Source organism: Otolemur garnettii, unplaced genomic scaffold (assembly GCF_000181295.1).
Source record: "Otolemur garnettii isolate 467f Iridium unplaced genomic scaffold, OtoGar3 scaffold00005, whole genome shotgun sequence".
NCBI lineage: Eukaryota > Metazoa > Chordata > Mammalia > Primates > Galagidae > Otolemur > Otolemur garnettii.
The window spans coordinates 16,186,918-16,212,162 of NW_003852400.1; the positions used below are offsets into that span (position 1 = coordinate 16,186,918).

At 37.6% G+C, this 25,245-nt stretch overlaps 1 pseudogene; it reads right to left on the reverse strand.

Moving 5' to 3' along the window:
• Nucleotides 1–22,357: 22,357 nt before the first annotated feature.
• Nucleotides 22,358–23,139, reverse strand: LOC100944777 (annotated as a pseudogene).
• Between the last annotated feature and the right edge of the window lie 2,106 nt (nt 23,140–25,245).

Below are 25,245 nucleotides of genomic sequence, written 5' to 3' on the forward strand. Positions count from 1 at the left end.
GTGATGGTGCTGAAATGGATATAATCTTTAAAAAGAAGTTCCTAGGTTGAACTGCGGGAGTACTGATATTTGATCACTGTTTAACACAATGCAAAGTCCAACAGTGTATCTTTCTTCAAATATAAACGCTAATGGCAAGCAATAATGCAACCTGACAAGGCCAAACAAACCACTGTCACCCACCTTGATAGTATGAAATGCCCAAAGAAATCAAATAAATCAAAATATATTATAAAGTCTTTTCAGTGCATTGGGGAATGGAATTTCCATGAATGGAAATGACATTTTTCTTCAGGTTACTAGAATACCAGGGCTTTAGAGTCATGAATAGGTCCTTTTGTTCTGTTTACTCATTATTTCAGAAATAACACTTATTTAGTGATAACTGCTGGGCCCAGATTCAACTAAGATCTGTGAGGAATACAAAAAATGTGGTTTCTCTCTGCCTGTGACAGCCAAGTTGGAGCACAAGACAGAAATCCTTGGAAGAGTTTGGGAAAGATTCCAAGCAAGCACCTACTAGTCAAGAGCAAGGTGAATTCTTAAGGTGGTACCAATCAGAGTAATAGAGAAGTCAGCAGGAGCAGAGGTGATCAGAGCCTGGCAAGACTTCTTGGGCAAGACTTTCAGGGAACAAAGAGTTTTAAGGTGCGAAGCTGTGTCAGACACTGTACTCAGCATTAGACACATATTAGGAACTGGATTAGAAAAGATAGCTTGTGTTTAGGCTTGTCCAAAAGGGCTAGAGTGACCTTTAGTTGGTACATTGATGTTTCCATTTGCCAGACAGCACCCTAGAGACTTTAACTGATTCCACAATACTTTCTTTGATTGTTGATTTATGACCTTAGGAGAGTTTAGGTGTCTTGAGAAGCTGCCTCATTGAGTTCTTCTTGATTACATAATTGATCTGCTTAGCTTTGTGTCAATAAATTTTTCCTGGGGGAGGGAGGGTCTAAAAAAAGACAAAAATAAATTCATGGTATTTATCAGAACTTGTACTAGACTTTTTAGAATGTGTAGAAAATAATACGGAAACCTAGCCAAGAAACCACTACAGTCTTCCTGACGCACCTAACATTCATGATTCTCACCAGAAGAAGATGGTTTTTTCTAGTTCTAGCTATCTAGGAGAGAAATTATATGGCCTAGTCATTTAATCACTGCATAAAGAACCAACTCACATAATGTTTAATAAAGTAATATACAATCAAGAAGATTTTTAGGCCCGTGTTTCCTTTGAAGAGTGAATAGAAGTTTAAATAAGGTTCTTCTCTGCCAGACTTTTAAAAAAAATATGAATAATAGAACTTCCTTGTAATTCATCATGAATGCAAATTATACACAAATGTCAGAAGAGGAGAAAAACAAGTACGTGATTCAATTTTAACATTGACTTTTCAAAGAGATGGCCTGTCAGGACAGGGAAGACCAAGCTACTGAGTTGCCAGCTCCACAAAATGGGTGTACTATAGTTGTTTTCTGATGCACAAAATACTAGTAGATATTTCTAGAAAGAGGACAAATATGATGATACCTAGAGATCTTTAAAAATGAAATAGACTCATTTAGCAAGATGATTAGGAACAGTCAAATAAGAAGGCAAAGTTTATTGCTTGCTGTAAGCTTTCCACATCATTCCAGCTCTAAAATGTTTTATTCTTAGCCCACACATAAAAATGCACTTTCATTTATGATCTTCAACAGGGTAGGAATGGAAATGATTTAATCATGGATCTCTGTGTTACTGGTAAATCATTGGTATGCTAGCCAATGATTTGCTCTCAGCTGGAGATGCAAGTTCCTGGAACTGAAATCCATATATCACTCCTCCTCTATTTCCACTTTCAGGTCTGTGTCATTCTCAATTCTTCCTATCTTTAACAGAGAACACTCCAAAACTTAAAGCATCTGATGGCTTAGTAAGGCTTATTAAAATGTCTAGACCCACCTAAAAAAGCCAAACTATTGCATAAGTTGGCAATTTATATGCTTTCTTCTGTCCTTCTCAAAGTGTCTCATGCATATAAATAGACCCTTCCAGATTGCAAGTCTTCTGGGGGCAGAGACTATGTCATACTATTTCCTTTTATTTTTTCCCTTCTCCTTGCCGTCAGTGTGGCCCTTGTTACTTCCATCCTTCTCCACAACCCCCTCCCTAATTCAGAAGATCTAGATTATTTTTAATATTTACTGTTAATCTCTTGGTGAATTAAATTCAAAATTTCCCTGACTGTAGAGAGAAAAATCTGCACTGACAAATTCACTAGTACATCTGTACCCTTTGGTTTATTCATTGTGCATTTGCATTTCATGAACATTTTCTTTTTCTTTTTTTCTTCATGGGGGAAGAAAAATTGCTAACAAAAGGATAAAGCTACGGAATATTAGGGCTTATAGCTGTAGCATGTGCCTCAACCTTTGTGGGAAGTTTTTTGCAGACAAATCAGATAGGATCCTGAGGGAGAAATTTCAGGGCACAGAGAGGCGAAATGAATTCCATTCAGGCGAACAGAAAAATATTTATACATTAAGACATGAGTTGGGGAGTGGGTAGGAAGTAGAAGGGGCTAGAGACCTCTGAAAGAAACAGTTATAGACTCCTGGGAAGATGTATTGTTGGAGAATCCAAAGTTGAAAGTACCAGCCAAGGCCATTATATTGCATCCTCTTGGGAAAAAAGAGGCCTAAGGTTCAATTCATTTGTTTTGAACTAATAACAGAAAGGCTCTCAGAGCAACCCCGTGATTTTAAATATGAAGAAAACAAATCCATAGAGGAAAGAGCAGGCTATACTATGCGACCACCATTGTCCTAAATAATACTAAATTACAAATCAACTGGTGACTTGAAAGAAGATTAAAATTTGTGTTTGTGAGTCTATTTTTAAGCCTTTCTTTATAAGGCTAGAAAAGAAGGTTATATAAAGTTTAGCCTGCTTTTTGTAAGATAATCTAAAAGCACCTTTTCCACCTTCTGTTCTCAGATTTGGCAGCAAAAAAAAAAAAAAAAAAAAAAAAATTGTTCTGATCACAGTTTCTTGAAGTATAATTACTTTGTCAAAAGAAAATATAATTAGAGCTGATATTTTAAAGTGTACCATAATTGTATTTAAAGATTTGATAATTCGCTCACGTATAAAATGTTCTGTTAATTTAGCAACAAGCAGCAGTTCTGAAGTCAGGAAATGATCTGACGGTTTTTCTCTTTCCTGTTTTAAAAATACCATCAATTCTACCCTTTTGTCTATTCAAAGAGACACAGTCAATTTTAGCAGTGGATTGCATTAAATGCTTGACACAGCTTTATGAGCATCAGGTCCATTTATTTCCTCTGTCCCGCTGCATTTTTTCACGAGTCTCATACCATTACTCCGGCAGAATAACAACAGGAGTCCCTCTAGATTCCAGGATGCCCCCCGCAGGTCTCTTCTTTCATAACCTTAATCAGCATAAATCTGTTTCTTTTTCCTCTTCCCTGCCCTGAAAACTCTGGAGTTTCTTCCTTCTTTCTGATTTTTTTTTTTTAAAAAACGTTTTTTTATTCGGCAGCAATTTGTTGCTTGAATCCCCCATGAAAGGTATGTGCTTGTTATGTTGCCCACATGCAGATTTGGATCAATAAATCAAAGCTCTCTGAAATAAATATTTCTTACAAACAAGAGGGCTTCTTTTTCATACACCGTGAAATCACACAAAATACTGGGTTTCAGAAAGAACCAGAGACACCGAGTTTCAGAATTAGGTACAAAATAAATTAAGTGAATTAATTATTCTTGGCTCACATCATCTGAGGTTAAAATTGGTAAAGCCAAAAGAAGAAATAAATGACTTTTTCCTCTTTCTCTGTTGAGGGTATTCGTCCTAGTTCCCACCTTCCTACTTCCTGGGGCCTTGATGATGTGATGAGGGGCTGATCTGAGCACACATGCTCTTTGGAAGGGATCTAGAAGGCTGCTGAAGAATGGAGGTGCTGGAGTCAGATGCTCTGACCTTGACCTCCAGCTCCCTCACCACTTAGCATCACGGAACTTCAGTTGCCCTAAAGTAACAGTCGTGATAGTTCCTACCTTTTCTGGTTGTTGTCAAACATTTAGAATTATTAGTTACTACTATTATCATACTGCATTAAATACTACCTAGTCAAAAATTTCAAACCTCTCCTTATGAGCTAAGATAACTCCTCTGGGGCTGGAATATTTTCTCTTGGAATTCAACTTTTAAGTAATTGGCAGTGACCCTTAGTTCAAATCACATACGTTTCTAGTTAATTATTTTTTTCTCCTCTCTCCCTTCAGTCCCTTTCTAATTAAAATAAATTCTTCAGTGGTCACTTTCTAATTTCACACTTGAAGAGAAAATATGTGTAAGAGTTATTTAAACATAACACAATTTTCTTATTATTGAATTTTGTTGTGTGGTTGAAATTACTAGTTGAGGTCAGAGTAACTGGAAGACCACATAAATACATATGAGGAATATAAATTTTAATTTTTTATTCTGTCTAGGCCCTTCTTTGACCATGGTCTGATATTGATTTGCAGAAGTGAAATGGGTGAAAAAAAGAATGCCAATCAATTTAGATAATTAAAATAATTGAACAGAAGGAAGAAATTCAATGTTGGCTCTAATGGCAATGCAGTAATAAATTCTCACCGTGACATACATTGTTCAGCATGAAATTGTAAAGAATAGAATGTTATTCCTATAATGTTTTATTTTGTCTTAAACATTGGCATTTAAGCCATTTATTGACCATACTCCTCATGTCCTTCAAATTTGAAAAGTTTAAATTGCAAAATAAATTCAGTTTTATAGCAAATTATAATGATACCAAATAAATTTAGGAATAACCAAAAGTACTTGTTTTATTGGCTGATGCCAGCTAGCTCTTTAACAGTATGTTTAATTATTTTTATCTTATTTTTAAATATGAATATTCTAACCAGATCACACTATAGAAACTTGACTTTGGTTTCTCAAGTAGGGAAAATGCCCTTACCTGGTGTTGAAAGAGAAAGTCCTTAGAAATATATGAAAATGTTTTCCTATGAGACTGCGTAAGTTTCTAAATGACACAGACATTGACTTGGCCATGAGGATGGTCTTGAATAGGACAAAGGAAAGGCAAGTGCTTAGATGTATTTGTTTTGAATAGTTAAAGAATATTCATAAAGGTAGATTTGACCCAACATTTTTAACTTTGGCAAAGTCATAGTACTTTGGTCATGGAGAGTGCAAACCAGAATCAAAAAAGGCTAAATAAAAGCCAAAGAAGCAAAGGGTGGCTTCATATTTGACCATTCTGACCTTTGACAGGTGGCCTGATGGTCAGTTTTACAGGACTAGATAAATACTCATTGTTGATTTAAGGCAAGCAGTGCATCAGTAAACATTCTAGGACTGAAGGGTTATTGATAATGTTAACTTGGTTTGAATTCCCAGAGGGAACAAGGAAGGACATTTTTTTTTAATATGAATCTGCAGCCTTAAGGTGAAGAGATGTGACCTGCTACGGCATATGTGTTATGAAACACTCTTGCCTCAGACCACAGCGGGACTATCATTTAAAGCTAACTGTACACAACATCTCCTCAGGAAAGAGCCTGACTAAGTCTGTTAGCAGTCTGTAATAGCAGGAGGTTGTGTATAGCCAATGTCTCACTAGTTTGGTCGAACAGTGGCAATATGTGCCACCATATCTTTTCTCTTTCTCTTTTGTCAAAAGCTGGGGGGCAGTTTTAAACAGTGTTTCACTTCTCTGACAGCATCTGCTCAATAATCTGAAAAATCATTTTCATAGTAATTCAGAATGATAGTAAAACAGAATCCAGTTTGGTTAGAATTTAGCAAACACTCACTGGGGTCTTACACTGTGCCAAGCACTTTGCTAGGTACTTGTGACTATAAAAGTGAATATGGCTCAGTCTAGTCCTACACAAGTTTTTAACGTATGGGTGACATGGACTTCTAAAACCACTAAGTACAATGTGATTTACTAAACTAAAGTGAACCTTAAGAAGCTTCACTCAGCTGGGATAGATTTTTGTTTTTCAGGTAGAAAAGGAAGAAAGGAGATTCCCAGATGAGAGCGGTGTGACAAGCCACGTGTAGTCCAACCAGTGCAAATCATAACATAGCTTATTCACAACTTTTGATACTCTCGAAGAACTTGGTCGTCTTTAACTGTTCTTTCTACAATACTTCATCTTTTATGAGTCCTGAAAAGTACCACTTATACAACTCCCTATCTATTTAAAAGATGCAGAAATTTAATCACTGAATGCTGGACTGGAAATTGATTAATGGTGTCACTCAATTTTTTGCTGGGATGTACCATTTGAATTTATAAATGTTACAACATTCATTAAAGATCTTGGAGTTGGAGATGCTATTTTATCTAGTGAAAAAACTTCACTAGAGGATTGATTACAAGGTTGGGCTAAAGATTAATCAGAGTCTTACTTTGGATCACTGGCTAAAAAGTGGATTTAACAGTTCTGACAGATGGCTTCAGCATGGAGGTTGAGCTTTTTATCTGTGTACTTTACAAATATTATGGTTCTTAGATAACAAATATATAGTACTTTTCAGAGAGTAGGTGTTCCACAAATGTTTGTGGGAAAAATGAAGGGATGTAGGACACAGCTCTATTGGATCAAATGAGGCCATAAATCTCTGCTTAGACTGTTTACATTTTACAGTGGCAATAAATGCCATGATTCTTGGAGTCCTTATAGCAGAATAATAAAATATCCTACCTGGCAGGATACAAAATCCAACACGGAATTCTAATCTAGGGTGTAGGGTAGAGAGAGTTAACTGTTTAGAAAGAAGTTTTAAATGAGTTGTTAAAAGAATTTGTGGTATAGTTCAATAATCGTTGATTATAAAAAGTCACCAGCTTTAGTTCCTGCCTGTGGTTTTAATTAGTTTTAATGAATGTAAATCATGTGGTTCTCTACTGACCTACTCAAGTTCATTACTCACTAGGTTGTCTGCATCTGATTGTTTCAGGATTAACTGTCATGCTTCGAAAGAAGAGCTCTTGTTATTCACACAGCTTTAAGCAAGGGCAATTTTCTGCCCCTGGGAATAAAATTCAGTCCATACAGAGCATGTGGCTTCATTGCACAGCTTGTGTGTGATGACCCCACGGTGATGTGAGACAAGATACACAGATGCCAGGTGGGCATCTGACCCTGGATTTCATATACAAAGGGAACCCCAGAAATGCCTTTTTTGATATTTGCCTTATTAGTATAATATCTCAATATGTACTTGTTGATTATAATTATGATTACACTTGACTTTATTTAAAAAAGGAGGGGAGATTTAGGGATCACATTTAACATAACATATTGTGAGATCATTTTATAGGTGAGAGTGGATCCCTTAGTTGTATGGTTCTCAAGTCTGACTATACTTTTGAATCACCTGGAGACTATGCCACATTTGCTGTATCATTTTCTCTTTCTTTGTGTTTTGATATTTTTTCTGACCTGCTTACAATATGCCTTTTTATCCAATGATTATTCAGTGTATGCTTCCTAAAAAAAATTGTTATTATAATAATTAATATTTTTGTAGAAAGAGTCTCATTCTGTTGCCCAGGCTAGAAGGCTGGAGGCAGTGGCATGATCAATAATCTTTTATATAGTCAAATAAAAATTAAATTCAGAAAACTTAACATTAAAAATATTTTTTATAAATTGATAGGTTTGTGATAAAAAGTCACATAACATGATTCTACCCTCTTGACGAGGAATATTAACAGTGATATGAGACTTTAATCTGTAAACTATATTCTTTAATTTTGTCAATTGACTCAATAGTGTCTGTAATTTTTGTTATGTGTCAACTTGATTGGGCCATGGGAGTACCTAGGTAGTTGTTCAAATGTCATTCTGGCGTTTCTATGAGGGATGGGATTAACACTTAAATTTCTAGACAGAGTAGAGCAGAGTGCCCATTCAATCAGTAGAAGTCCTGAATTGATCAAAAGGATGGGTCCCTCCCCCCTTCCCAAGTCAGAGAACTTCCTGCTTTGAAGATCTTGGATCTGAGACATTGACTTTTTCCTGCCTTTGGACTAGAACTGAAACTGTGGCTCTTCCCGGGTCTCGGGTCAGCCAGCCTTCAGACTGGAGCTATACTGTTGGCTCTCCTAGGTCTGCAGCTCCCGCTTGACAACTCACCCTGCAGATCTTGGGACTTACCAGCTTCCATTATTGCTATATAGGAAGGGCTTTATTATTATAGGCTGTCCCGGAGTTATAAACATCCATCTGAAGTTTGACTCACACTTATGAACAGAGTCTATTATAGGCATTAGGTAAATGTGCCTGTTCCAACTTACATACAAATTCAGCTTAAGAACAAACCTACAGAACCTATCACACTTGTAACCTGGGGACTGCCTGTATAAGGAATTGGGAATTGGTGCTCTTGCTCTGGAGAACTCTGACTCTGCATTGTCCTCTACAGAATTTTTTTTCTAGCTCAAGCTCCAACCCAATTGTCCTATATCTTTAGCCTTCTTTAATCTGAGCAGTTCTTCTCCCTTTCTTTGTCTTTTATACCATTAACATTTTTGAAGAACACAGGACAGTACTTTTACAGAAAAAGTCTTTCTATTTGAGTGTCTCTGATTTTCTATATATATGTATTTTTATATTTGATTTTATATATTGTATATATTTTTAGAGGAATACTACATACAATCTGTTTTTTCTTCTCACATCCAAAACGTACCTTATTGGTAACATTAATTTTAATCACTTGGTTAAGATGTTGCCAGTACAACATCTGTTGTACTGTTATTTTTTTTATTTTAGAAGAAGTACCTTGTGGGAAGAAATTTTGAGACTATATAAATAATTTGTTCCTTTTAAACTTTTCACCACTAAATTTAGGATCCATTGATGATTCTTGCCTGATTCAATTTTTACTAGAATGGTTGTAAAGTGGTGATTCTCTAACTCTATTCTTCCTTCTGTGTTCATTAGTCGGCATTTTGTTATAAAAAAAGAGCTTCTTTCTCATTTATTTGCTAATTTCTTATCAGTAAGAACTGAGAGATTCTTATTTAATTTAATGGATTATAGCATATCTCCCTCTGTATTTATTTTGATGATAAATTATCCTAGATATGACCAGTGGGAGTCCTTTCAAGCTGGCTGCTATATATTCTGGTTATTTTTTCATAATTTTTGAGCACTTCTTCTTTTTCTTTTTTGGTTACAAGAAAGTATTTCAGATTCATTTTGTACCTTCTATGTCCCAGACTTAAAATTTAACTATTTACCCATGGATCTCTGCTTCCTTTGCAGGAAAAGGTATTTGGAAACCACAGTCTGGCTGATATTGTGTCCTATTAACAGAATCAATTATTACAATGAGCACAGTGATGTATGATTTGGGGATCAGAAATTCTGAAAACTAGATTGTATAATCTGGAGTAAAGTTTGCTCACCAATTGCTAAAACCAAGAAGGAGAAGTACATTAAATTCAGAAGATAAATAGTTAAAATTTATAGCTGATTTGCAGTTTTTAAGAAAAGCATAATTAGAGTCAAGAAAAAGGAAACTGCATTTTATAATTTATGGTTTTCTTACCAGTAAGCAGCATTATTTTTGTTACAAGAAACTGTCATAGCTCCACACTTCCACAAAATGAATGACACTGTTTAGATCTAAATCAGTTGCAAAATGGCCAAATCTTGGCAGTGACAAAATGGACTGGATGTATAGCTATATTTGCAGATAAATATTTGAGAAATCGGGTATTGATGCAACTGATGGATTTAAGAAACAGAAGTTGCTTCAGAATGAAAAACAAGAAAGATGAGCTGGTCAATCTGTGCTGTAGCTGAATCCTCAGGAAGCAGCAACATTTTATTCCCCAAAGCAGGGAGAAATTTAGTAAGGTTAACCACTGAGGAGAAAAATGTGAAAGATTAAATGAATTAAAAGGTATAAACGCCAAAAAAAAAAAAAAAAAGGGAAGTTACTCAACTAAGTCCACAAACACCGTGGTGTTGTGAGAACACATTCAGAAGTAGCCCACATGATATTAGGTATAAAATTATTGATCAACCTTTAACAATTTTTTTCTTTGTTAATAATGTCACTGGCCAGGATTCGGGGGCTGCAAGGAAAAAGGCATTTTCAGTTTGACGTCCATCAGGAAGGAATATTTCTACCAGAAAGGGTAAACATACTTTGATATTGTCACATATGAAGAGTACTGACGCTGATCACAGAGGAAGGACAAAGACCCAGCACGCTGAAGGCAGCTGGAGAAAAGGAAGTCACCGACGCACCGGGGTTTTTCCTTTAGCAAGCTGAGGAGGAAGCCAGGGTTTTGCAGAACATGTAGGGGGAAAGCCAAGTGTAAGCCATTGGTTAAAATCTGGTGCTTAATGATTTTACTGTGAGCAGTATGTGAATGATAATGAGGCAGTTTGTGCCATTTGCTAGAAATTTCAAAATAGGACTTGTGCAAGGCACACAGAAATACTCCCTGGACCTGAAGGGAGAGGACCATGGACCTACGCAGAGAGCGCAGTGCCCTTGTGATGACTGTCATTGAGGTCACTCCTCAATTCCTTAGTGACTCAAGCTGGGAACTGCTCTTAGAACTTGTTATATCCTGTTTGTTTCTATATCTTTATGGCTAAAGCTTTGTGTTTAATTCTTAATTCAAGGGAGTTGAAGAGTTTGGCTGATGAATTTTATTCTGGGGGCAGTGTTGATGTGAGTATAGGCACCTATTCAATAGTTTGTGCTAAATTATTATTATGATCACATGAGAATTCCCACATTTCTCCCTACTGGGCACTTCATTGTATCCTCCTCCTCCCCCCATACAATCCATATGTTGATGTCCTGACCCTCAACGTGACGGTATGTGAAGATGGGGGCCTTTGAGAGATAATTAGGGTTAGATGAGGTCAGCAGAACCTTCATGGTAAGATTGGTGGCTTTGTAGGAATAGGAAGAAAGCTTTGATGATTTGGCAGACAAAATAATGCTTGTGAGGGCACAGAGAGAAGGCAACCATCTTCAAACCAAAAAGAAGGCCCTCACTAAGAACTAATCAACTAGCCCCTTTATCTTGGATTTCCTAACCTTCAGAACTATGGGAAATAATTGTCTGTTGTTGGTGTCTGTTGTCACCCCGTCTATGAGATCTTGTTCTAGCAGCCTTAGCAGAATGATACACTCCTATAGATAGGTATAGGAACTAAACACATAATCAGAACGTACTTTGTTAATTTATCATAAGATAATTTAGAGGGACTAGACTTTAAGTCCTTGTTCTTGATGAAGTCCCCCTCTATAGCAGCATTACATAGGAAATCAGTTCACAATCAAAAAGTGATTGGGTGACCACGGAATTAGAATGAGACACATTAGAGGAATTGAATGTTAAATGGATGGCTTGATGACTAAGTTAAAAAGTCCAAGAGACACTTTTCTCTCATCAGCAGTTTTCAACTCATTTGATCATCTTCTTTATTTCTTGAAACCGACACCTCTTTCTTCCTGAAACTTCACACTCTCCTGGTTTGCCTCCCTCCTCTCTGACTGTTGCTTCTCAGTCCCCTTGGCTGGTTCAATGTATTATTCTAAGCAAAACATGTATTTTTGCCTGAACATACCATTTATTTTTTTCACAGTTCTCTTCATTTTTCTCAAGCATTCATCTTCCTCCTTTGTATTCAAACATACCATTTGTCCTTTAAGAATTAGTTCAAATTGTTTCTCTATTTTAGAATCTCTATAAAGGAATTCACTGGTATTTAAACCTCCGGTATTTAACTTTTCAGATTAGGGCACAGTTATGGGAAATCAGTAAACTGAATGTATTACAAATACATGCAGCAGCATAAATGAGAGTTGTAAACAAGTTTGAATGGGAAGAAGGACAAGAGTGCATGTCATGTAACACTAGTTTTATAAAGCTCAGAAATGTGTATTGTCTCTCTACATACACATATACGTGTGTGTGATGGCAACATAGCAAGAAAGAAAGGAACTATAAGCACTAAAATTTAGCATAATGATTTCTTCTAGATGGTAGAAACAGGTATGAAAGCTAAACGGAGCACCCAGAGGTATGCAGTGGTGAAAGCGATTCATAGTTAAGTTGGACTGAGAATTCACAAATATTCATTATATGCTTATGTTTTTTACCTTACAAGTGCTACATATATTTTAAATAAGCATCAAGTATTATAATGAAACATATAAAAAGTTTTTTTATGTTATTATGACTATCAGTTATAGTCACTCAAAAAATGAATTAATAAATTGTATTTTATGTAAAAATTCTGCTGCAGAACTTAAGGGAGAAGCCCTTAGATAGGCTAGCTAGAGGCCCAGACACAGACTGCCAGGGTGCATGTCACTTTAAAAGGCAGCATTGTATATGGCTTAAGGGCAACGACTTTGCCACATGCCAGCTGTGTAATAATAAGCAAGTTCCTCATTTTCTTTGTCTGTAAAATGTGAGTAATAATAATCCCTATTCCTACTATATAGGGTTGTTGTGAGGGTAAAATATGTTATACGAATTGTTTAGGAAAGGTCTGGCATAGGATAAATATGAATGTGAGCTCTTGTTAGTTACTGAGGAAGTCACAGGGGAATGGCCTTCAGTTTTGAACTAGGTGAACACATTCAGAGTATCACGGTGATAGGCACAAACTAACCAAAATCACATGAGAAGATGTATAAACTTTATGGCTAACTTACTAGTATCCATGGGGTGATTACCTTTTCCAGGGATAGAGCTCGTGCCCCTTTTCTAGAGCATCTATTTTCCTGGCATTGAGAGACCCAGACATCTTTATTTTGGTATCAAAAATTGCTTGGGATAACGGATTCAGAGGAAGAGTGTATGTACTCGAGGCCACTCAAAAGCGACACCTGATGAGTCAATTTCTGCTACTTGGATAACTGTGTATGTTCCCTTTGGTCACATTCCGAGTAATCTTCAGCTGGAATGTGATGGGTAAACAGTGCCACCCTAGGTCCTCAGGAGTTCTTCAGATTTCGTTGCTTCCTCTCTGTTGACTCTGCTTTCTATTCCTAGTCTTTCTCCTGAGAAGATCAAATGCAATTGGTAATTGCATTTCCAGAATCCACAGTTACACATTTATGGATATTCTCTTTAGAATTCTTCTAACCACAGGCAAAGTGTGGCTGAAATGTTTTGTGGGACGGGTGCCGGTGCTGGGGTCCTGGGCCTGGGCAAACATTCTGTAAAAGACAGGGTTGTTCCTTCTACGAGGACAGCTCAGTTTCCTGTCCTGCCTTTTCTGGAAGTTCTAAAAGATGACATGAAAACAGCAGAGGCAGTTAGAGAGAAAGAAGATAGGTGATAAACAGATGGCTTTAGAGAACAAAATCAAGGCCGTGAGTGGGGTACGACTTTTGAAGGAATTGCTGGGAGGAAAAAACGACACTCTCCCCTCCATGTATGCATGAGAGGGTGTGGTAACTTTTCCCAGATAGTTGCATTTACAAGGAAATACATGCCTTTATTACCCTGGGGAAATGTGGGAGGTATCTATCCCTTGTCCCCAAATCATCCCTGATGCTATTTTGTGGAAAAAATAAAACTCAAACAAGCAAAATTATTAAGTGTAAATTTTACTGGCTAACTCCTGGCTGCAACCTTATGTCTGGTTTTTCAGGAGCTACTTCCCTCTTTCCTTATGAATAATGGGATTAAAGAGACTCTTGGAGCCAGAAGATATGGGATTGCTATTCCAGAGCCCCCCAAAGTGCCCGTGGAATGTCCTTAGGATCTAAGAACATGCATATTTATGAGCTGAGAGGTGCTAAAAAGACCACGAGATGATATCTTCCTCATGGGCTCGCCATGGAGCTGGCAGTCTCCATCATTAGGACACCTCTAAGGATGTCACCACAACAACTTTGTTAGGAAGACCAGGCAAGTTGGCATGCAACTATAGTCCCAGTGGGAGGCTGAGACCAGAGGAGTTTTGAGACCAACTTGGGAAATACAGGCACAAAACCTGCCCCCCCCACCTCCCATCCCCCCCCAAGGAAAAAAGATAAAAGGAAAAGAAATGTTACCTTTAAGGCAGTAGCACTTATAGCCTGTACCACATGGGCTCAGAATACCCATCACAGAGCAGGGGCTGTGAGTTGAAGGAGCTGGCTGAGGGTGTGAAGAAAGCCGGCATATTTTGTAGGAGGGTTTAGGAGATTGACTGTGGCAAGCAAGTTATAGAGAGGTTTCGCCATTGCCCACTCCTCAGCAGAGGACTTCAGACTCCGAGTGGCAGACAGGCACAGTAGTGGGAGGGTCGGGGCTAGAAGACCTGTTGCTTTGTCTTGGGTGAAGTAACGCCACTCTATAAGGACTGATATTGCCTGTATTCAAATGACTTTGCAAATGAGCTAGTCAAACCCTGCATATTTGTATAGAGCAAATCATTGTTGTACTTCAAAAGGAAAAATCATCTTTTTTCAGTTTTAAAAATCCTACTTGGAAGTTGTTTTCATCTGCTGGTAAGAAAGCGTGATCTATAGCGGCTGCATTAAACTAACCACGCTTGGGCATTGTTCCAGTTAATTAGGATGCTTCATTTCAGCAAGGCCTTCCTCTGTTCAGAGGAGTTACTACATAGCTAGGTTTACATATTTTTCTTATCCCTGGCCTGCTATATCCTGAGCATTTCTCATTAGTTTCAGAAATGAGAGAGAAAGGCCCCATGAAGTCCTCACAACAATCTTGAGCTGTCTTCTGGTCGGCAATCTGTTTAATTGGAATGGAGCCTACTGATTTTGAAATGAGTCATATGTTTTTCTCTCCTTTGGAAGAGATGTCTTTCTTTTTCTTAAAATTGATAATTCTAAGAGCATATGTATTTTCCAAGTATCTATGTATGTGTTTGTAGGAGGTTTTTGGGGTTTTTTTGAGGGTGTGTGTGTGTGTGCGTGTTTTCTCCAAACTATACAATACCTAGCTATTACCAGGTGAGCTGTTAGTGTTTTTACTTTCTATAACTCCAGGGTTTAGTTCCTGCAGAGTTTTGTTAGTATTGTTTTTACATTGTTATGCTATATACAAAAAAAGAAATGTATCTCCACATGACTTAAGGGATTTGATATTTGACATAAAATTATGATCATATTCAGCTTGAAAGCTATGTACAAAAAGATGAAACTGAATCATTTCATTGACTACAGTACATTTTCTCCCCAAATAAATTGATTTTAGATGAATTCCCTTCATCTCTTCCACCCTGCTGGGCCTGGCTGCTTGCTGTGAGACACAGCTAAGTAGGAAGGGGGCTGTTGTTATTTGATGGCAAATTAATTCAACAATTTCAACAAACATTTATCGAATGCCTGCTATATGCCAAATATAATGCTATGTGCTAGGCATACAAAGAAAAGTCAGGTATAGCTCTTGTTTTTAAGAAGTTCACTTTTGAGTGAGACCAGAGAATTATTTACAATTAACCACAATATAATATGGCAAGTGCTTTGTGGTGATGATGCAAATAGAATGCATGGAAGGAAATGATCTCTATTTGGGGGGTGACATCTGAACTGGACTTTGAACCTTAGCAGGTGAAAATCATGGAAAGGATGTTTCAGTCAAAAGGAAAAACACAAGAACAGCATTCTATAAACTTTATCAGCTGGGTATCTGGTTATCATGCACTAGGATTTAACTTGGGCTAGGAACAGACATGAGGCTTAGATCTTCCATATATTTGTAAAAACTCACATTTATATAATGTTTTATACTAGATAAAGTAGTTTCCCATTAATTATCTCGTCTACTCCTCACAGAGCCCTGTGCAATAAGAATTACAGAAATTCCTTTGCTTCCATATGTTCAAATAATGAATGTTTCCTAATCCAAACCGAGCTACTCTGCACAGTAAACAAGCACATAAATTCTGTTTAAACCGACAGATGGCGATGGTGGTCACTCTGTCTTCAGCCACTCTAGGCCTCTGATTTTTGCTCATGGTCAATTTTTTTTTTTTTTTTTTTTGAGACAGAGCCTCAAGCTGTCCCCCTGGGCAGAGTGCCGTGGCATTACAGCTCACAGCAACCTCCAACTCCTGGGCTCAAGCGAGTCTCCTGCCTCCGCCTCCCAAGTAGCTGGGACCACAGGCGCCCGCCACAACGCCCGGCTATTTTTTGGTTGCAGCCATCATTGTTGTTTGGCGGGTCTGGGCTGGGGATACGAACCCGCCACCTTAGGTGTACGTGGCTGGCGCCTTAGCCGGTTGAGCTATAGGCGCCGAGCCTGCTCATGGTCAATTTTATATCAATACATAGTGTTTGTGCTTCGTTCTGAGTGTTTCACAAGCACAGTCATGTATCCCTGAAGGACAGGGATACACTCTGTGAAGAGCATAGTTAGGCAATTTCGTCACTGGGAGGCCATCACAGAGTGTACACACACGCAGCTCGATGGTGGATCCTGCTACACACCCAGGCTTAATGGCTAGCGTACTGCGCCCAGGCTATAAACCCACACGGCATGTTACCACACTGAATTCTGCAGGCAGCTGTAATGCAATGATAAGTATTTGTATGTCTAAACATAGAAAAGGTACAGCAAAAATACAGTGTAAAAGATAAGCAAGAGAAAAAAAAAGGTATGCCTGCATAGAGCACTTACCACGAATGGAACTTGCAGGACAGAGAGTCACTGCGGGTGAGTGGTGAGTGAATGTGGTGGTCTCAGACATTGCTGTACCCGACTGTAGACTTTATAAACACTGTACATTTAGTCTATACTAAATGCGTACAACATTTTCCTTTCCCCCAAATAAATAACCTTAGCTTATTGTTATTTTATTACTTTATAAACTTTTCGACTTTTTTAAACCGCTTGACTCTTTTGTAATAACACTCAGCTTAAAACACAAGCACAGTGTATATCTGTACAAAAATATTTTCTTTATTTATATTTTTATTCTATAGACCTTTTCTGTGTTTAAATTCTTTTGCTTTAAATTTTTTTTTTACAGCTTAAGACATAAACATGTGTATTAGCTTAGTCGTACAGAGCGTAGGATCACCCACATCTCTGTCTTTTACCCCCGCATCTTGTCCGTCTGAAAGGTCTTCAGGGTAATAACATACATGAAGTTGTCATCTTCTATGGTAACAGTGCCTTCTTCTTGAATACCTGTTTTACAGTTAAGTTTTTTAAGAGTAGAAGCATTATACTCTAAAAGGACAATAAAAAATATAGTATAGCAGCAACATAAATCAATAACGTAGTCATCTGTGGTTGATGAGTCATGTGGTTCATCACTGACTAAAAAGTCTCTGTTATTAACTACATCGTGTTTAATAAGCGCAGAGGCAGGGAGAAGGTGGTAAATGTTGGCAAGGCGAGTGGTGCAGACACCTTTAATTGATTTGTCATGTGCCAATGGCTGCTTCTGATTTTGGCTACAGCCACAGTGGACTGCTCTGTACAGGTGCAGACTTCTCTCACATGTCAATGTCACTCAAGGGTGCCTTGTGTGCTGCTTTAGACCTTCTCTGGATTCACAGGACTGTTTTTTACACTGCACCTGCGTGTAGCCCTCTTGGGACAGGGACATTAAAGTCCTGGAGGCAATCCTGAAGCAGTGGTAGAGAGGAGCCTGTGGGTTAATCTTCCTTTTCTTTTAGTGGACAATTCTGAAAGCCATTCCTACAAGTCCTGGCAGTGTAGGATTGGCAGAGTTAGATCCTGGCAGTATAGGACTTAGTTCAACAATATACCCTTTTTGGGGGTGGGGGGAGCTTTTCTTTCTTCCCTATCTTACTCAAAGGTGTTGACACATTCACCTAGAAATGTTTTCAGAATATGAGGTCCATGAGAGTATGGACTTTGTTTAGTGCCCTAAAGAGTTCAAGGTAAAGATCAGGCAAATATTTGTTGAATGAACTAATAAATGAATACATATATGGCAACAAAGAAGAAAATATACTGTATTTAAAAGTTTCAAGGGACAAACTCGTGCTCTTCTATTGTAGAAATGCATTGAGGCCTGAAAAATTAAACCTTTGTCTGTTACTTTGGACTACAAACTGGTTTACGTGGACCCCTAATGTGCTGGTGAAAAAGAAGTGATGATATTGTCAATATTCTGTACATGAGAACACTGAGTCTGAGGGAGATTAAGGACTTGAATGAGACCTGCGGAAATAGCTGAGATGGTGGCAGGTTGAATAATTATTAGTCAAAGATACCAAGTCCTGAGCCCTGGGACTTTAGATGTTACCTTATCTGGAAAAAGGGTCTTTAAAGAAGTCATTATGCTCAGGATCCTGATGAGGAGGTAACTTTGGACTATTTGTGTGGGTCCGACATGCCAGCATAGATGTTATTCTATTAATAAGAGACAGGAGCAGGTACGAGGAGGGGGGACAAAGCCCAGTTGGAGCAGAGCTCTGCCCACTCCCCTCAGCTGCCCAGCTGCCCAGCTGCCCAGTGGCCGGCTGCCAGGGAGGGAAGGGCGAGTCTCCCGGACCTAGGAGGCGTGCAGCCATGCCAGCAGCTTGGTTTTACACTTCTGGCCTCCAGATCTGTGAGGATCTGTCACTGTGTGTTGTTTTAAGCCACTCGGTTTGTGGTAATTGTTATGGAGCCTTAGGAAACTGAGGTTCAATGACTTTGAGAACACCCACTCTGAGGAGTCTCAGAAAATGAAAAATTCCACCAGAGTCAGAAGGCTTTCCTTTTAGCATCCTCAGAAACTTGGTGAGATTTTTGTTTTTATAGAAACTGGCCCATTTCCTCGCAAATCACCTTCCCAACAGACCAATTCAGGCAAAGAAGAGGCGCTGGTGTCTTTGCGGTGCGTCGCGCCCCCTGGTGGCTGTCCCGGAAGGCGGTTGGGGTGATCACCCAGGGAGTACCGTGCTGGACGTAGGTGCCCAGTACGCCTCGCAGGCCGCCCTCTGCTGGCTGTTGCTGCTGTTATGAACCACCATAAATAAAACTTTTAACAAATAAGACTTCTGAGTTTATCTAAACAAATCAAAGATTGGGGAATTTCCCTAGAAGTCTAATTTTGGGTAGAAACTCCAAAGGTAGAGTAACCAGAAATATCTCTTCCTCCCTTAAGCTGATTCATGACCAAAGACACCACATCTTACACCACACAGCCCTTGCGTACACCCACACCACACTACATGCAACATACACACGTGCACGTGCAAACACCAGTGTACTGACAGAATGCTGTGCCACTAAAAAGTAGTTTTGACTAAAATATCTATTGACAGATGAGTGGATGAACCAATTGTGGCATAGCATATAATGGAATACCACTTAGCAAAGAAAAGGAATGAACAACTAATATACAACAACATGGATGAATCTTAGCAGTGTTATGTTGACCAAAACTAATCAGGCATAAAGTGTACACGGTGTATAACTCTGTTTATATGATATTCTATAACAGAGGAAACTATTAATCTATGTTAGGGTGGAAAGCTTGCAAGCTTGCTCAGGGTGCAGGGGAGAAAGATTTCTCCAGACAAAGATTAGGAAGAATATTTTGTCTTCTTGGAGTGAGAGAATGAGAGCAAGCAGGCAGATGGCAGTGGCATCCCAAGGAATGAGGGGGGAGAAGCCAGCAGCAGGCCAAGAGGCTGTATTTATGGAGACAAAGAGAAAGCAAAAATAGTTGCTGCAGCCAAATTAAGAGGGTACTGTGAAACTGCCCTATCTTCTGCTTTCTTGCTTTTTTTTTTTTTTTTTTTTTTTTTTGTGGCAGGTAGACAACAAAACTGAAGCTGTGCGGATGTCAAAGTCCAAGAGCTGGCTCCTCCACTTTTCTTTGGAGATGGGATTATCCCAAGGGGTGGAACTCTGCCCTTGAGCTACGGCCTGTTCTGCTGTTTACTCAGGATCCTTAAAAAAGCAGATTCTCAAAAACAATTTAGAAAGAGAAAGATTTACATGTCTTTTTTGTCTGTTCACCTCTTTTCAGAAGTTGTGTGAAACAGAACTCCCGTGGGGTGCCTGCTAGCGGGAGGACCCATAGGATTGATCTTTAGCTGTTCTTAGGAAATTGAAGGATTAGGTATTTTTCTGTTAATTTTTGTAAGGCCACTACCCTTTCAATCTTTAGTAAGAGTGGATTAGTGGTAGCCTAGGGCTGGGGATTGGGAGACTGATTTTTTAAAGGCTATAAGGGAGATTGTGGTGAGAGTCAAATGCTCTGTATCTAGGTTATGGGGTTGATTACACGGTTATCCACATTTGTCCAAACTTACAGAAGTTGTACACTTAATATAGATGCATTTTATCGTATGTAAAACATACTTGATAAAGTTAATCTTGGGAAGAAAACTAAAAGGCATTTTGCACCATTTTTTGGTGTGAATATTCTACTTAAATTATATTGTGTGAAAGTCCAAATATTTTATCTGAGGAAGCACTATTTTCTCATCTATTGTAAGTTATTAGCATAAAAACAAAATATCAAGTAACTAGAATACCACTTTATCTTCTTTCACTCTTCTTTTGGTTTATATGTGACCAAAGACTCAACAATAGCTTCAAAATGTTCCCAGTTTAGGAATCTTTCCATATGTAGATTCTAAATTTGGATTGTTGACAAATTTGGAATATAGCACTGTTTTTTAAAACTTCCAAATAATGTTCACGATAAGCTTGAAACCAACAGTGATTTTGGGACTGTAAATAGTGGTCTGTTCATGACATGTAGTTGTTTTTATTAGTCATTTTGCTTATAGATTAGGTATATATAACACATTTCAAAGGTTTTTTTTTTTAATGTATGTCTTAACTTGTAATGTTTATTATAAGGGAAGAAATGGTGGCTCTCAAGCTGTACATTCCTCTGAGTACCAATGTGCTCTTGATAGTAGGTTAAATGAGTACAGATTGTTCCAAAACAAAGGAGGCCACAAATTAGATGCAGTGTGTTATCTCCTGTTATGTACAAAACTGCCAGCTTAATTCAAATAATTATAAAGCATGAAATGTGACCCACCACAAAACTATCAAAATCCAGACACTTAGTAGATATTCCTGTTTCTGGTGGAACTCTAGGTCCTTGAAATAAACGTAATGAGTTTTGAGCTTTTACTTAACTAAGTCCAATAAAAAAGGTAATTAGTTTAATGTATTATATTCCATTGTGCCCAGGGAACTGAATGTAATAGCTTGGAAAGTTACAAAAGCAGTTGAAGACTCGTTTCCTTTTTGGGTCCTAGTTTAAACATAAAATGGAAAATAGAAGATGCTTGAGATCTTATCTTTAGCATAATGGCTAGTGTTGGAAATTTGGGGTGTGGGTAAGGGTGCTTCTAAGGGACATTTCCAGTGGGTACTAGAGAGCTGTCCTGGAAGCTCAGTGAGTAAAAAGGATGGAGTCAGTCTACAGTAGGGAAGATTCTTTCATATCTTCTGCTACTCTCTTGTGTCTTCTTAGCATCTTAGATTTCTAGTTGGGGTTCTAGTTTTAGTCATCACTTCTCCTGTTATACCCTCTCTCCCTCCCTCAGTCCCTCTGCATGATAACTGGTAGAATGGTGACATCCGTGAGTGCCATTGGAGCAAGTCATAAGTGTCTCTCTCTTCCCACAACTATTTTGAGATATAATTGACCAGTAAAAATTGTATATATTCAAGGTGACAATGTTTTACTATATATATCCGTGTGCAATAATTATCACAATCAAATTAACACATAGTTGTCCTTTTCTCATATGATGAGGACACTTAAAATCTACTCTTATCAAATTTTAAGCAAATAATACAGTATTCTTAACTGTAGTTACCAGGCTGTTTATTAGATTCTCAGAACTTGTAACTGGAAGTTTGTACCCTTTAACCAGCATTTTCCCCATTTCCCCCATGCCTCAGCCCATGGCAACCACAATTCTGCCTTCTGCTTCTTTGAGTTTAGTTCTTAAGATTTGACAAATAAGTGACAAAATGTGGTATTTGTCTTTCTGTGACAGGCTTATTTCGTGTAACATAATGTCCTCTGGTTTTATCCATGTTATCAGAAATGGCAGACTTTCAAAAAAAATGGCAGACTTTCTTTGGTTTTTATGGATGAATAATATTCCATCCTATATATTTCTTTATTCATTCATCCTTTGATGGAAACTTAGGTTGTTTCTATATCTTAGTTACTGTGAATAGTGTTGCAATGTACATGGTAGTGCAGATATCTTTTTGAGATATTGACTTTGCTTTGAATATATACCCAAAGTTGGGATTGCTTGATCATATTGTAGTTCTATTTTTTTTTTTCACAAATACAATTCTTTATTTGTCATTATTAAAAGCCTGAATTTTAGACAGATTATTGGACTGGTGGTTCATATCCATCAGCTTGTTCAACTTTAGCACCTGTCTCGTTCCCAGTAGCTTTTCCAGAACTACGACCTTCACCATGAAGCTCCATGAGTTTTCCCAACTCAAACTTGGGTTTCTTCAGCATTTTTACTTTTCTAACGAAGACATCATGGAGAGGATAAATAGATTGGCATGCCTTTTCTATGTCTTTTCCAATGCTATCTGGAATCAATTTATCGACAACTTCTTTCAAGTCATTCATCTGCACCTCTCTGGTCATGATTTCCATCATTTTCTTCTGGATTTGGCAAACCCACTGGTGCTGGGCATAAGAGGTCTTCCGTATCTGATTGTTGCATTTTTTAGTAAAACCAACACAGAACAGATGAAGCAAATAATCATTGGTAGTCTTAACATCAACATGAGCTTCAGTCATAGTCTGCCATTTTTTAACCATAGAACACATTTTGTCACGGGTAAGATTCATGCCATGGAAGTTAGGCAGTTTTTGCCCTGAATATCTTTAGTAATCAGCTTGAATTTTCCAAATGCAACTTCATCATTCTGCAGATCAGAAAGACTCACTTGAAACACACGACCTTTGAGACCATCAGATGCAATTTTGGTTCCTTGAGTCCTGGTGACTAGTGTTTTCCCAGTATTTCTTATATTGACCATAGTAGGTGCTTTTACATCATACCAATCTTTCTTAGAAAATGGATCAACCACTTTCTTCTTGGCTCCCTTTTTGCCGCTTTTCATAAGGCACTTGTGCTTGTCAACTGCCATGATGGTGCTCAGAGAGCCAAAAGGGTGGTAGTTCTATTTTTAATTTTTGGGAAACTTTTATGCTTTTTTTCATAATGGCTATACTAATTTACATTCCCACCAACAGTGTACAAGGATTCCTTTTCCCTCTTATCCTTGACACTTGTTATAATCTTTCATTTCTGATTCTTACATAAAACAATCATGAGATACTGTCTTTCTGGTTCTTATTTATACAAATTTTCGTTGATGAAAAAGACATAATGATCATGAAGTATGTAAGTGTTGAATGAATGAGTGAATGCATGGTGATTTCTACATATGAACAAATGCTTCTGAAAAAAGACCAATAAAATAATAATATTTCCAATGTAATTCACAATGTAGGAGCCAGCTGGGTCACCTAGCAGAGGGGCAGTGGTGGAGATTTGGGCAATGTGGAGTAATGGGGAATCCAAAGTAGGTGTAAGACCAGACTAGGTAAGAGTAGAAAGCAACACTCAGGAGGATAAAATTACATTTTATACTTGAACTTCTACCTTAGAGAAGTGCTGCCATGAGAGCAGTTTTTTTTTTTTCTTTTCTGAATGAATTAGTTTCCTGAGTGAGTAAATGACAATTAGATGAGTCTATTCTCTCACCATATTCCTAACCCACTTATGGAAAAGCTTTTTTTAACAAGAAGGCAAAAGTTTGCAGCTTCAAAGAGTGGTCAATCAGAGCTATCCTGATGTTTAATGCTGTGAAATATATGGAATTTGAATACTTACTTTGTGATTCATCACTAAAATTTGTCAGTAGACATATTCTTAGATTTAAAGAATGTTAGTTATGTAGATAACATAGTGCAAGGAAAGCAGTGGTAGCTACAATTCTTTATATTACCTTTGCCTATGTATTGCATAATAGGATTGCTATTGAGTTCACAATGTATAGGTAAAACAAATTGGTTGGTGATATCCTGTTCTGTCTATCTTTTTTTGATAGAGAGTCTGTGTAGCCAACTCTGGTCAGTGACCTTGATGGAAAGCTTTCATTCTATACATACACGTAGCAAGCATGCAGATATGGTCCTTGCGTCTTATGCTTACGCAGTTCCTTGTTTAATTTAAATTGATCATTACGGAGTTTTAGATCCACAGATTTGATATACCCATTTTATATGTATACATTTTTCTTTTAATATAGAAATAGACATTAGATATGTTTCCACTACTGTTGTGTTCAGTAGTTACCCAGCAACTTATTTTGAAATTGTGTGATGAGAACCACATTTATATGGAAATACAGTTATGGTTTTAAATGGAGCAATTAGGTAACACAAATTGCAGACAGTCTATAAGAAATAACTCAGTGTAATTGAATGTGTCATATGTGTAATTATATGGTACATTATGCACCTATCAATCGAGAATACAGCCAAGCAGTACATCATTTGGAACACAAATATTGCATTTAGAACAGAAAGTAATAGAGTAGGCGCTTTGTAAAACATGGTGTGCTTTCATTAATGTTTAGAGTGAAGCAACTTTTAGAACACACTATCACTCACTGAAATCAATATTTTTAAAAAAGAGTTTCACTTTTTATTGAGCTAGTGTGTTTAAACATATTAATATTTTGTATTTAAAATTTAAATCTAGCTGTATAATAACCAGTGGGATAGATTTAATGATAAGCCACACCTACTAAACAAATTAGATAATTAGGAAAAATGTTTTTTTTCCTTCTGAAATATTTCTTTTGTCTAGTAGTGTTACCCCTTTTTCTCCATGGGGTCTGTTATTCTCTTTGCAGACATATTCTTATTGTGGCAAAAATAACTAGCTTCTCTTTACTGAAAAGCATAACAAGTCCAACTTGTAACTTCCCTATTTTTGAATTCTCTAATTTTCCTCATCTTCTTCTTTATGATTTCTTAACTGCCTTTAGCAATCTACTCTCTGTATGGAATTTCTGTAAGGATGGGAATCCTTTCAGAATGAAGATGTTGCACTTAACCCCCTAAAATACTCTTTCAAAATACATTTAACTAATATAGTGCATTCATGCACACACTTTGCTTATTTTCTTGCTCAAGATCCCAGTGGAGGAATAACTAGAAATTGATTAAATGAGTAAGAATGT